Here is a 13,762-nt window from a genome sequence, read left to right as displayed (position 1 = left end):
TGCCTCCATTAATATGTTTATGAACAACTGAAAAAAGCACAAATGTCAGGGCATGTCAAAACTTCTCCAGGCCCCAAATCAGCCTCAGACTCCAGAGGGTTAACACCATTGTATTTGGTTTCTCATTCAGATAATTGCCTTGTGTTAAACTGACTTGAAACAGTTGCGTTTGGCTCAACTCAATATTTTCATTTCAAAAGAACATTTCAATTAATTAGGCCAAAAATATCATTCGATGCTTGTTCAAGTAAATGAAGTTAATCCAACACAATTTGTTATCCCTAACAATGATTATAAGATACAGTTGAAATTGAGAAACAGTCATTATGACAAGTCAAAATCATGAGAAGTCATTATGACATGAGTCATGGCATAATACATAATATTTTAAATTTGACTTCTCATAACTTTACATTATCTTATAATTTAGACTTTGCGTCAATTTCAAATTCTTCTCTAAAAATTATTTCGTATCTCATCATTTTTACTTTTTATTTCATAATTATGACTTTTTATGTGATGTTCATGATTTACCAAAGCATATTTTATTTGTTTGTTTGTTTGTTTGTCTTATATAGCCTTGAAGAAATGGTCTTCAATAGTGTTTGGCTGCAATTCCAGATCTTGTGGGTCGATTCTGAGTGCAAGACTGTGGAAGATACAACAGACCACGACTATCTGCCATGCTTTATTTGATCAAGACACATAAATCATCTCTTTAAAATGCTAAAAATGAGCTTCTATACTGCAAATCTCGATATATGGCCAGTTATAATGCTTATCTCCATTATTTAATTAATATTTGCTGATTCCATGATCAATAGAAAAATGTGAACAAGCATCTTTTTTAGTAAAAATTCCTTATAGCACTGCATTAATTGTGTCAGACGAATAGGCTTAAAGGGATAGTTCACCCAAAAAACACAACATGTTCTCCAACCAATACGCCTATATAGGTTGTTTGTCACCTCCCTGAAATACGACCCATAGGAGCATTTACTAAAGTTGTGCCCCTATCGACAGCAAGACACTTTCTTTTTAATGCATTGTTCCCTTTTATCTGCGTCATATTTCGGGTTTTGCGTAGCTCAATTGGCAGAGCATTGCAATGTATAACAATATGCAATCAAGTGATCAGGCGATCGTGGGTTCGATCCCAGGGAATGCATGTGCTCATAAAATGTAAATGCACTATAAATCACTAAGGGTAGGTTTAGGGGTGGGTGTAGTCGTTAATAAAAAAATGATTTTTGCTAAATGGAAATAGGACAAGTGATGTAAAAAGTCCACACATTGCATTTAAATGAACACGCATTTTGATTGGTAACGACAGTCATACGTCATTTCATGACGACAGACGTAACACGACAATGTCATTATTTTTATGCCAACTAGAGGGCGCATGACTTTAAAACGTAAATATAGGTCGTAATAAGGTGGTTGAAAAACGAACTTTTTTTTTGTACAGTCTCAAAAAACACGTTATTTATCTGACTATCTTCTTTCAGACGAACACAATCAGAGATATATTTAAAAATATCCTTAGTCCTCTAAGGTTTATAATGGTTGAGAATGAGTTTTAAAACAAACAAACAAACAAAAAATGCATCAATCCTTAATCAAATGAATTCACACGGCTCTAGGGGGATAATAAAGACCTTCTGAAGTGAAGGGATACATTTTTGTAAGACAAATATCCATATTTAAAACTTTATAAATTCAAATAACTAGCTTCCGGCAGAGGACTAAAGATACTTTTAAATATGTCTCTGATTGTGTTCGTCTGAAAGAAGATAGTCATATACACCTATAGGTGAGTAAATCATGGGATAATTTTCATTTTTTGAATGAACTATCCCTTTAACATACAAATACAAGATGCAGGTTTTTGAGCTGAAATATTGTGTGCAAAAGTGATGCAACAGTTTAGTGAATAAGCTCTTTGTTTTTCTTTTACCTCTTTCTTTTACTGCATCTTGCTCAGATACATCCAGGGCGTGGGATATTTCCTGCACTTATCAATACCCCTTGGAATGTTACATGCACTCTTTTCCATTACAACACTGTCATTGTAAAAGTCACAGTATTTACGAAATTCTCAGGGATTGGCTTGTACAGTCTTTCTCTCTGCGTCCCACCCTTTTTGTCTTTCCCAATGACACAAACACACAAATAAGCATACAGTATACAAAAACAAAGTGTTTTTCCATAAGAAGAGAGTACAAATGATGATGTAGTCTCTGGCACAGCTCTCTAGCTTGTAAAGAAACCACAAAATTTTGAGCAAAATGGAAGATGAAGTGTTAAATTTGTTAAAGAAATATGAGTTGAAATCGTAGTGCTTTCTAACACATACACAAACATGTCAACGGAGTGTGTGTAGAAGTGTGCTGCCAAACTTTGCTCAGAGATGGTTTGAATAGTGAGGCAACATTGGCTTAGTGGTTAAGCCACAGATTAAGCCTGATAGGTTGAAGGTTCGAACCCCAGAAGAGGTAATTGATGAGTTCCCAGCAAGGTTCTTTACACAAAGTCACTCCTCGTCGTAAAAACATACTGCACATCATTTTGAATTAAAGTGTCTGACAAATGAATTAAAGGGAATGTAAACAGATCTGTATTTCACCAATATAATCTAATTGTGCACTAGTGCTTAATTCATATGAACAGTCCTATTCCTTGCCAAGATTGGAAAAAGTAAACACTTCACATTTCAGAACGCAATGCGGACCCGTGAGACGTCAAGGCAAGGCGTGTCTGAGGAAGCGGAGGAGGATGCTGGACATCCAGTCTCTTCCATTCATGTAACCAGCGACATATGACAATGATTCTTAGTTTAATTTCCTGTATAAACAAAAACAGTAACACATTGCACTATTATTTTTAACAGTGTGGGTGAGTGTTTTGTTCCTGTGCTTACAGTGAGATAGACGCTGGGGAGAGTACACACTCTGAAGTGGAAGTGGATCTGAGACGCATTTCCACTGATACCATCAGAGTCTGTGGATCACATGGCATGAGAGGAGAAAGATGTGTCTCCTGTGTATCCTCCGAGAAAGCAAGCAGTACTGCCTTACACACACACACACACACAAGAAGAAAACAATTGACAGTAATCAAAAAAAACAAAAAACAAAAAGGATGGATGGATGGATGGATTTGGGAAAGTTATTCAACAGTGCAATTAGTTTACTGTACTAATTACTCTCTCAAAAAAAGTATTGCATTACTTATTACGAATTACTCTCTAAATCCCATATCAACCTTGACTAGATGAATAATACAAGGATAGACAGTCTTTCAAATAAATATCAAAATTGCATAAATTATTCTTGAACTGACCAAAGGGAGAAGGTTACATTAAAAACAAAGTTTTATCATTAGACATTCAATGTTGATGTTTTATCCACTTGTTGTTTTATGGAATTGTTCAGTAACTGTAATTAAATTACAGAAAAATTAAGAGTAATCCCCAACTTTAACTGAATAACTTTTTTTTTTTCCTTGAAAGAGTAAAGGAATTCATTACTTACTAATGCATTACACCCAAACAAAACAATATAAAACATACAAATACTCAAAATACTGTCCAAATAACTGTCCGACAGCAATCCGAGCAGATAAAGTTTCAGATATAACATCTATTTTGCATCTAGCTGTACCTTACCTTTTACATTTTTGGTGTTTTATGAATTGCTAGTAAATTTCACAATTAATTACAGAAGAAACAGCAAGTAACACATTGAATTAAACCTACAATTTTGAAACGGAAAGATTGAAGTATTTTATTGTAAAACATATACTGCAATAATCTGTTTTATTTACAACTTTAAAAAAAAAAAAAATCTAGAAAACCCAGTAATATGATATTTGTAATCACCTGCTCCATATAGAGGGACAACTTGACACTATTATATGTGTTCAATAAACTGCATTTGTTTTCATCTTATATAGACAAGATTTTCAAAGATAAATCTACAATGTCAAAAATTCACTGGAAATGAGACAAATGAGTTTCCCATACATAGTAGTGGGCCAGTAATCAGTGCCACCCGATGATGAATCAGAAAAACTGGAAAGAATACGAAGATTTCTGGTCAAACATTTTTAAACTCTTCCCCTCATGGCTGACAAACATAATATCTCAGAGCCAAGAGTAATGAATATCATATTGTACACATTATAGTACATACGTGCCCAATGCAATACCAATAGCAGCCACATGGCGGAGCAGCACATTAAAAACATTCTCACACAAACACAGGTCTTGCTTTTTCTCTTCCACTGCCTTTAATCTTCTGTCCCTTAAAATAGTTATGTCATTTAACAGTAAACTGACAAAAAAAGAGAGAATGATATAAGCACAATGAGAGATCCAAATATTTGCTTTCTTTGTATGCAGCAGAAAACACAGCAGAGAAACTCATGTTTATGAGAAGCTGTAATCGGACCCGAAGCTGTTTTGTCTGAGAAACTGTTTTTGTTTTGTTTCTCAGCGTGCCCAGTAGAGAAAAAGAAAAATACAAGCCTTAATTCGTTTTAAAATCTTCACTTAAGAGTTCCAGTAGGTTGTCTTTGAACAATGATGCTTCTAAAGTAATACCGAGGAGATTAAATGACTGATGCCAAAGACGCAAATGTGGAACATATGCAGCATGTGAATCTGGTTACACGTACTGTATGTGTGTATTTGTTTTCTGCACTTCATCCGTCTATGACACTATGGGAAGCTCACAAGCTTCTTACCAAAGCCTTCATATAACAGTAAACCACAAAGAAATCCAATTTTGTGACTGAAAACACCCTCAAACACTGTATGCATCTAAGATCAATGCAATTTGCGTAATGAAACTAGACTTTTCACCCAAAACTGAAAATTGCAATCACTTTATCTTGTTCCAAACTTGGAGCACAAAAGTAGACGTTTAGCAGAATGCTCATGCTGCTCTTTTCCATACAATCAAAGCATATAGAGAATGGCCATCATCAACATATCATAAAAGTGGTCCATATAATTCATATGCTATATTTTAGGCCTCTCAGAAGTATAGTAGTGACACTTGATTCATAAATATATTATTTCGAGTCAGATCTTTTCAGTGAACTGTTTGATTCACAAATGATTCATTCTTAAATCAGAGTGATCCTGTTTTCAAATTCACTTATTCAATAATCTGGTCACTACAGATAACAGCTCACAAGACTCGGCAACAACTTAAATTTTGGCTTGTTCTGATAGCTTTATCTACTTTATTTACTTTTATGGTCCTGAAATGTATCTGCATACAAAATAAAAAACTGGAAAGTCTGAAACAGGTTTGGAACAGAATGAAGGTGATCAAATGATCACATATTCATTTTTGGGTGAACTTTGCCTTTTATAAATCACCTTTGTAATTGAACCCAAGGCACTGTTTAAAAGTAGGAGGGAAAGCAACTTTCACTGGTGATTCACTCATAATGAAGCCCTCCATGCGTAATCTTGAGTAATAGAGGAAATTACTGCATCTGTACATGCGTATGTGCTCACTTGTATTAGACGTGTTCCAGAAAGGTTCTACTGAGTTTGTCTGCCGTCTTCATGCGGCACAGGTGTGTCTGCCTCTGGTCTTTGGACAAACTGTCTGCACAGATGTAATCCGATCCATACTGTGATCAGTGTGCACGTGTCTTTAAATGAGCAGCGGAAAAACAGTGGATAGACAAATTAACCGACAGTGAGAATAAGTCGGTGTTTAGCAACACTCTGAGATATGAACTTCTCTACCTCTGACTCTCTAAGTCAACTGTGACATGTGCTGGGAGTCTCAGAGCCAGAGAATGCAAATTGCCTGCCAATGAAAAGTGTGTATTCCTCATTGCAGAATGAATCAGATGGAATAAAGTAACATTTTCAGAAAGGGTAACACTTTATTCCGATGGTCCATTTGAGATATTCTACTAACTATTAGCTCTATACATCTTCCATTAGAGTAGAGTTTTGATGCTCCCCAACAGACGTTCTACTGACTATTAGCAAAGACTACAGAATAACACAAAATGCGTCACTTGTATTGTTTTGAATTGGAGAAAGCGCAACACACAAAATGGCGGAATAAGTCCCGCCTTCTAAATAAGAGCCATTCGTGAGTGGTGAACCGTCAGACGTGCGCCTCCAAAATACGACACTTATAGGACTGCACATGCGCATTAGCTTGATCCAGCCTGAAAAATACAGTTTTGTTTTTTTTTGTCATGATTCGAGCATTTAGAAACAATTTATTGTTGTTGAGACAGTTGTCAGATTTCATTGGTGATTTCAAATATGAAATTTAATCAAAAGCTTGGCAAACAGCTTTGGAGAATTTGATATTTCCCCATTCAAAGAGATAGGAGCTGCACTTGCATAGCCTGAGAGGCGTTTCAAAGATGGCCGCCGAGTGAAATGACTTGTCTTAAAGGGACTTTGCAACTACATGTCAACTTAATCTACTAATCCAAACCCTAACACCTAACCTTAACCTAAGAGTCTTCTAGGCAAGGCAAGGCAATTTTATTTGTATAGCACATTTCATACACAATGGTAATTCAAAGTGCTTTACATAAAGAAGAACCAAATACATAATAATAATAATGGAACACATAAGAAATAGAAATAACAGTAAAAACAGAGAATTTCGCTATCTGGATAGAAGAGTTAGGAAGTTTCAGGGAGTTTTTTGTTGTCCGTCAGAGTGGATCTAAACACTGTAAAACCCGATAAATAGTTTGAGTTACTGCAACTTAAGTTTTAAAACTAATATGTATAAGTACTCTAAACTCATATGCATTGAGTTAAATTCACTTAAATTTTAAAGTTGGTTTAGTCAATCATAAGAGTAAAGTCAACTTAAAGATTTTAAGTTTATTCCACTCATTCAGTTTGAATTCAGCTAACAAATCGAACTAAGTCTTAACAACTATATCGTTACTTAAATGGTTTGAGGAAACCGATTACGGTAAATGGTTTGTTAATCAAACTCAAAGTAATAAAGTTACATAAGACTAAGCAAAACTTAACATTGGCACAAAATGATGACAGAACAAGAGGGTTTTCTTGAAAAACAATAGTCACTTCACAAAATGTTCAAGCATAAAACAAAATAATTGGGCTGTTAAGTCAAAAATATAACTTTAAAACAATCTTAGATTTTTTCCAAGCAAGGAAATATGTTTGTTTAAAAATTTCAATTTTAAAATTGTAAAAGTTTGTAAAATTAAAATAATAATATAAAATAACTATGTTCTAACACCACCAGAAACAGAGTAGATCATTTTTATGTAAGAAAGGTAATTAATGGATCTTCCTCACGCAGAGGGATAACTGTTTATATTTGTCAGGCAGCTGTGCGTTTAAACATTACCCTTACAGACAAATCTTCCTGGACTAACTCTATACAGAGCTGCATCCAGGGATAACTTAAAAAAAGACCAAAAAAAAAAAAAAAAACTACAATCTACTAAATTCCAGTAAGAGTTGACATGTTATTTATAGTTAGTAAAATGTCTAAAGTGCATTATCAAAATAAAGTGTGACCCACAAAGTTTTGGAACAGAGCTAAAAGTTCTATGGCCCGGTTTCACAGACAGGGCTTAGCCTAAGCCAGGATTAGGCCTTAGTTCAATTAGGGCATTTAAGTAGCTTTTAAAAATGTTCACTAGAAAACAACATTACTGGTGTGCATCTTGAGACAAAACAATGGCACTGACATATTTTAAAGGGATAGTTCAAAATGAAAATTTGACGTTTATCTGCTTACCCCCAGCGCATCCAAGATGTAGGTGTCTTTGTTTCTTCAGTAGAACACAAATGATGATTTTTAACTCCGACCGTTGCCGTCTGTCAGTCAAATAATGCTAGTGGATGGGAACTTCTACTATAAGAGATGCGCTGGGGGTAAGCAGATAAACATCAAATTTTCATTTTTGGGTGAACTATCCCTTTAAAATATGTCAGTACAAGTTACTTCCAGTTAAAACAACTCAAACATGCATTTAGTCTTGGACTAGCTTTGTCTGTGAAACTGGGGGTGTAATTATTTCTCATGCAGTTTATGACCTCATATTAACTGAGAAGGCACTTTATATATAATTTGATCATAAGTTCACATCATTGTTTTATAAACATACAGTGTCTCTGCTAAACTGCAGAGACAGGAAGTTGGTAAAGAGGAAACACAAGGACAAATGTGCATGCGATAGGGAAATCAAAATACCCAGACATGGTGATACCTCACATGGTCACAAAATTAGATCAGGGTTGCTGCTTCTTTTTATTCATGACTACTAGTGTTATTCTCAAAAAAACAAAAAGATGAGTTTAGGGGAAAAACCAAGTGAGGTTAGCCAAAACATGTTTAGAAGTGTGACCATGCATAAGTGAGTAAATTAATCATTGCATTTAGATAACACAGGTATTCGCTTCTTCTCTCTCTGGATGACTCAACAACAGCTGATGTGGGCACCGTACTCACTCACCACTTATTGCACTGCTGGGAAACATATTCTGCCCATTTTCCACTACACAATTCATTCAGATCAGTCAAGTGTAGTTCTCTGTTATATTTATGTCTAAGCACTTACAGTCAAAAAATGCTGGGTTGTTGTTTGGGTCAAATATTGACAAACCCATATTTGACCCAAACATGTACGCTCATAAATGCATTTTACATAAAAGAAAATATACTCTCACACACTGTGTTGAGGAAGCTCTGGTTTTTTCCACTGAAAAAACAACTACTCTAATGAGAACACCGACTGTTCCTTTACAGTTGACCTCTATCTGTGAATCATTAAAATAACTTCCAGATTTTCCAGGAATTATTATTCTCCTTCCCCGAAGGTCAGCTGTGAAAATGTAGACTAAATGAGGCACACCTCAAAAGCCCCTCACCTATGGTGGTGACGTCTGTTCATGGTAATATTGCGGGGCTGTTTTTCATTTGCACAGGCTGGACATCTTGTCAAAGTACAAAAGAAAAGAATATTTCAAGTTTTTTTTTTTTTTTTAAGTTTAGTTTGTTAGATAGAAGTAAATGTAATATTTTTATTTTATTTTTTTATGAGGGACTCTCGAAACATTTGGGGAAAGTAACTAAGCATCTGATGATAAAGTCACCATGAAATCAAAATAACCAATTCTTATATTTTTTTTATGCAATATTGCATTATTTATTATAAATGATTTATCCGTGCACATCATTTTTTTTAAATTCACATGCCCTAATAATCTTTAAATAACGATAACACTGCATTGTGGGTATTCGTTATACGTTATAATGCATTATATCTTTTCATAAATAATTGGAACCAAAGTTAAAATAATATAAATTAAAGTTAATATAATGCATTTTATACATTAAGGCTTTAAGTGTTACCTACCTCTTTCAGCAACATATCTCTGATGACGTTTACTGACATGAGGGCGGGACAATCTGTCAATCACATGAGATCGACCAATAGCAAATCACAACCATCCAATCAATTCCTGATGGACAAAAACAAATCCTGACCTACATTTTTCTTGTTTGAGATGCCGTGCTCCCAGCCTGTGTCCGTTCTTGAAATATTCCGTGCATTTCCACTGCAGAAAAGGGGGTCCCAAGCCGGAAAGTTCGGTTCAACTCCAACCCTAGAAACTTGCTTGTCTTGGCGTAGCCTGATGTGCACCTTTCAAAAAAATGTAACAACGTGTCAATTCTACGCGGCTGTGATTGGTCTGCTAGAACCCCTCCCTCAGGTCAGAAAAAAATCTGCGATAGCATCTTATTTCCTCGTACACATTTCAGTGTTGCTAAGTCCGCGGTTTTCCCGCGGAATCGGGCTACTTTTACACTGTTTCCGCGGGTTGATTTTCATGTCCGCGGGTTGAATCGACCCCAAATAACATGATATTTATGCTGCGTTCCAGGCAGGTTTTTGAGCCCGTAAGTCACGACTTCAAACCACGACTCACGACTTTGTAGCATTCAAGTCACGCCAAACTAACTGAGTTTAAACAAACCAGCATGGCGGACCATACGGGGCTTATGCTCATCTACAATTATTTCTATCGCCAAAGTTGCTTACTCCTTGCTTATTTGAGGGAAATGGAGGGGGGAAAAAATGGCGCATAAAGCAACAGAAGCTGTTATACCTTTTATTTTACGTTATTTTACTATGCACTTGCATAAACACCGCATCTGCTGGGGCTGTCATTGTTGTTTCGCGAGCTATGTGACGTTAGTGCGCGGAACTGTGAGTACATCGATCTAGTACGAGTTCACGGGTGGGAAGTCATGGGTTTGACTGCCGTTCCAGTGCACTTTCATGGGTAGAAGGTTGGAAAAAACACGGGTTGCCTGGAACGCGGCATTAGCCCTTAAATGTGAATTTTACCGGGGAGCCCTGCCAAAAATACAGATTTTACCCCCAGAACACGATTTTTACCGTGGGATAGCGATCTCTAGTGGACAGAAAATATTACACCTTTAATTTCACCATAAGTGTGCGATTAATTGCACAAAAAAGGGTGCCATTAAAAATTTTAATCTATTGACAGCACTACTAAATATATAAACTATGCGCATGAGAAAGACCCATGTGAATGAGAAAGCGAGTGAATCAACGGTTTCAGTTTCAGTTTATCATCTTCGAAAAGAACAGATGAGAGTCCTTGCAGTGTGAGCTGCCGGTTCACAAGAATTACTCCCAGTACTGTGAAACGCAAAACCTAAGTGCCGCACTGCCTGCACAAAAGCGTGCAATGTTTTTTGCACCGGTTTCGAGTTTCTCACGGAGGAGGAGCGATGGCAGGGAACGACAAGAGAGGACCAGGCCTCAACTATTTATGTTTTGTTTATGTGTGTGTGACACTCACAAAATAAGTTTTGTTGAGATTATTACTTTTTGTTTCTTTTCCTTTTGTTGCAATAGTATTTTATTTCATTCTGATTTATATAATTGAACACTAATGAGAGATCATGGGAAAAGCACATAATGACAGGTAGTTCATAAAATGGACACAGGGTGGCAGTAGCTGCAAGTAGCGTCACACTGGGGCATTTAGCGTTGCGCAGAGCAAGCAGTGTTGCCAAGTCCGCTTATTATAAGCGACTTTGGGCTTGTTTTTCTGTAAAGTCGCTTATAAATATCGGTAGTCGCGGGTCGCGTTTTTTTGGGCTTGTTTCTAAAGTGTAGTTGCTTATTTGGGCTTGATCCCCCCACCTCCATAATAAGTTGTCAAGCAGATATTTTCTATATGTTATTTAAATGTAGGAGTTTGTCTAGCCGGTTCTCTCTGTCCCTCCCCTTTCCCCATACACACAGGAGACAGCAGAGTTTTTTCTCGTGATCACGACATAAAATTTCTTTTTACAATGATTGATTCTGAAACACACTGACTGTACCCGGATTCTACTGTTGCTATAGTAACGAACACAACTTTGACGCGCATCTGATCGGCGGATAAAACATCATGCGCTCATATATCTTGCCAGCTAAATGTTTAATTCACTTAATAATAAAGTTTACAATAAATAAATACATATAGGCTAATCAATCATTGTTCAATAAATGTACGCTTAACGTATTGTTTGTGTAATTAACATAATATTCAACAGAGCATCTCAAGCGCAGGCAGCTGCCTTTAGAACGATGCCAGATTATTCTATAATTCTAAAGACTTTTAGATTAAACCAACTTTATTTTCCGTACTCATTTAAAAATATATATATATTACATAATGTGTTTGTTATTTTTATTCATCACGTAGGATAGGCTGTGATGTGCGTTAAACTGTCTTCCTCCTATCTTCCATTAAAAAGAGGTGCAATACTCCAGATTTCCAAAAAACAAAACAAAAAAACTTTAATCCAGTTGATATAGGCTAAAACAATCTTGGGATGCTGTTTGAGAAGCGTGTTTATGTGTGTTGTTTCCTACAAATGTAGAAAATACAATAGGTTACACACTATCACTGAATTAAATGACAATTCTATAAATCATATTTCTTATATATATAGTGACATTTTTAGGTAAATGAACACTGAAACTGCGATGATTAAAACAATACGGTTCAAACAGAATACTATACGGTGACATCAAAATTAGTTTTAATAAACAATAAGGGGGGGGGGGGTCCGTAGAAAAAGTCGCTTGTTTTGGGCTTGTTTTCACAGGCCTGGTTGCTTATTTGTCTCGCGAGATCTGGCAACACTGAGAGCAAGATGAGCTCATAATCCGAGTGAATGGAGAATGAGCAACTGTTGTCCTGCGTCACTGATTTCTGTGTGATATTTGTAATATTTCCAGGTTAGTTACACACCTTTAATGTGACTACAGATGTTTATAAGCTAATATGAATCCCCTGTGATGTGTGCTCTGTAAGCGAAAAGTATGTCAAATGTTTAAACAGTTAAGTTTAACAGTACACAGTTGAGAGAATGGCGGCCGACGTCCGCAGATTGGTTATTTTATTTGTTCCTTACGGCTCCAGGGCATTTGTGGGATATTTCAGTGTACTATGTGTGTAGTACAATGTTAAAAGTGTAAAAAGTTAATGTGAATAAGACCGGTTACGGCTGCGGCCTTATTTAAGGGCGCATGCGCGTTAATATTACATTGATACAGATTCAGTTCATAGAACTGAGCGCCATGTTATGAGGCAGATATGTTTATTATTGGAGTTTATGTTCTTATAGTGTAAATGTAATACAGCTTAACTGCAAATGAGAATTATTCTGTTGTATAAAGTAAACACTTATAAAATGTACAGTTATTACAAAAATACTCTTTTGATAAGAGGACAAAGATGATACGTGTTAAAAGAAAGTAATGCCGACATCATTGAGGATAGACCAAAAATGGGATTTAAAGGAAAAATGTTTGTTTTTGGTTTCATGCAAACTTTAATAAGTTAATGTTTGGAAGATTTGTGAGGATACATTGATGTGAAAACAGACTTCATGTTATCCAAATGTGGATATAACCTGTGCTTCAATGCAAAACAGACAAAAATAACAGAAAGTAATTCATGATTGCAGATACAAAGTTAAAAAAATGAAGTTAAAAATAAATATAATCCGAGTGAATGGAGAATGAGCAACTGTTGTCCTGCGTCACTGATTTCTGTGTGATATTTGTAATATTTCCAGAGCACTCCTATCAGAGGATTATCTATACATCTGCCAGCGGAGACCTAGCCGGGACCCGCTACATGTGTGTGTGGCAGTCGTCCATAAGAGACTACCGCTTTTACTTTCGTTTTGTGTTTGTTTATTTTATATTTAATAAAGTTTGTGAAATGTTATCTGGTTCCTGCCTCTTTCTTCCCTGAATTGCTAATCTTGCTACAAGCAGATTGCTAATAATGTTTCCAGGGTCAGATAAGCAACTGCCATTGAGACTGAATGAAAACGCTAACAGATAGCTCTCTGCAGGGATTATAGACAAAGTCTAGATAGACCAGACCTTTTACAATAAAACTCATGAGCAATATCACCATAAAAATATAAATATAACACCTCAAAACCCTCCAAAACAAGGTCAGACTCTCAGGAATTGACTTACTTTTTAGAGCCATTAATATACGTGTCAGCAGCACCCAAGCATGATTTAACAATATTAAAATGCACCACCACCAGCAGGATTGGAAACGAGATTAAAATGACTAATAATGGTGTGGGATATTCTGGGTAAATCTTTTCCGGTGCTCTCAGTTTTGACTTGACTGAGGGCTCATCCTCCCACACACTTACAAAGAACT

The sequence above is a fragment of the Megalobrama amblycephala genome, linkage group LG11 (assembly GCF_018812025.1).
Source record: "Megalobrama amblycephala isolate DHTTF-2021 linkage group LG11, ASM1881202v1, whole genome shotgun sequence".
NCBI classification, from domain to species: Eukaryota; Metazoa; Chordata; class Actinopteri; order Cypriniformes; family Xenocyprididae; genus Megalobrama; species Megalobrama amblycephala.
Note: the sequence above shows the minus strand (reverse complement) of the source record.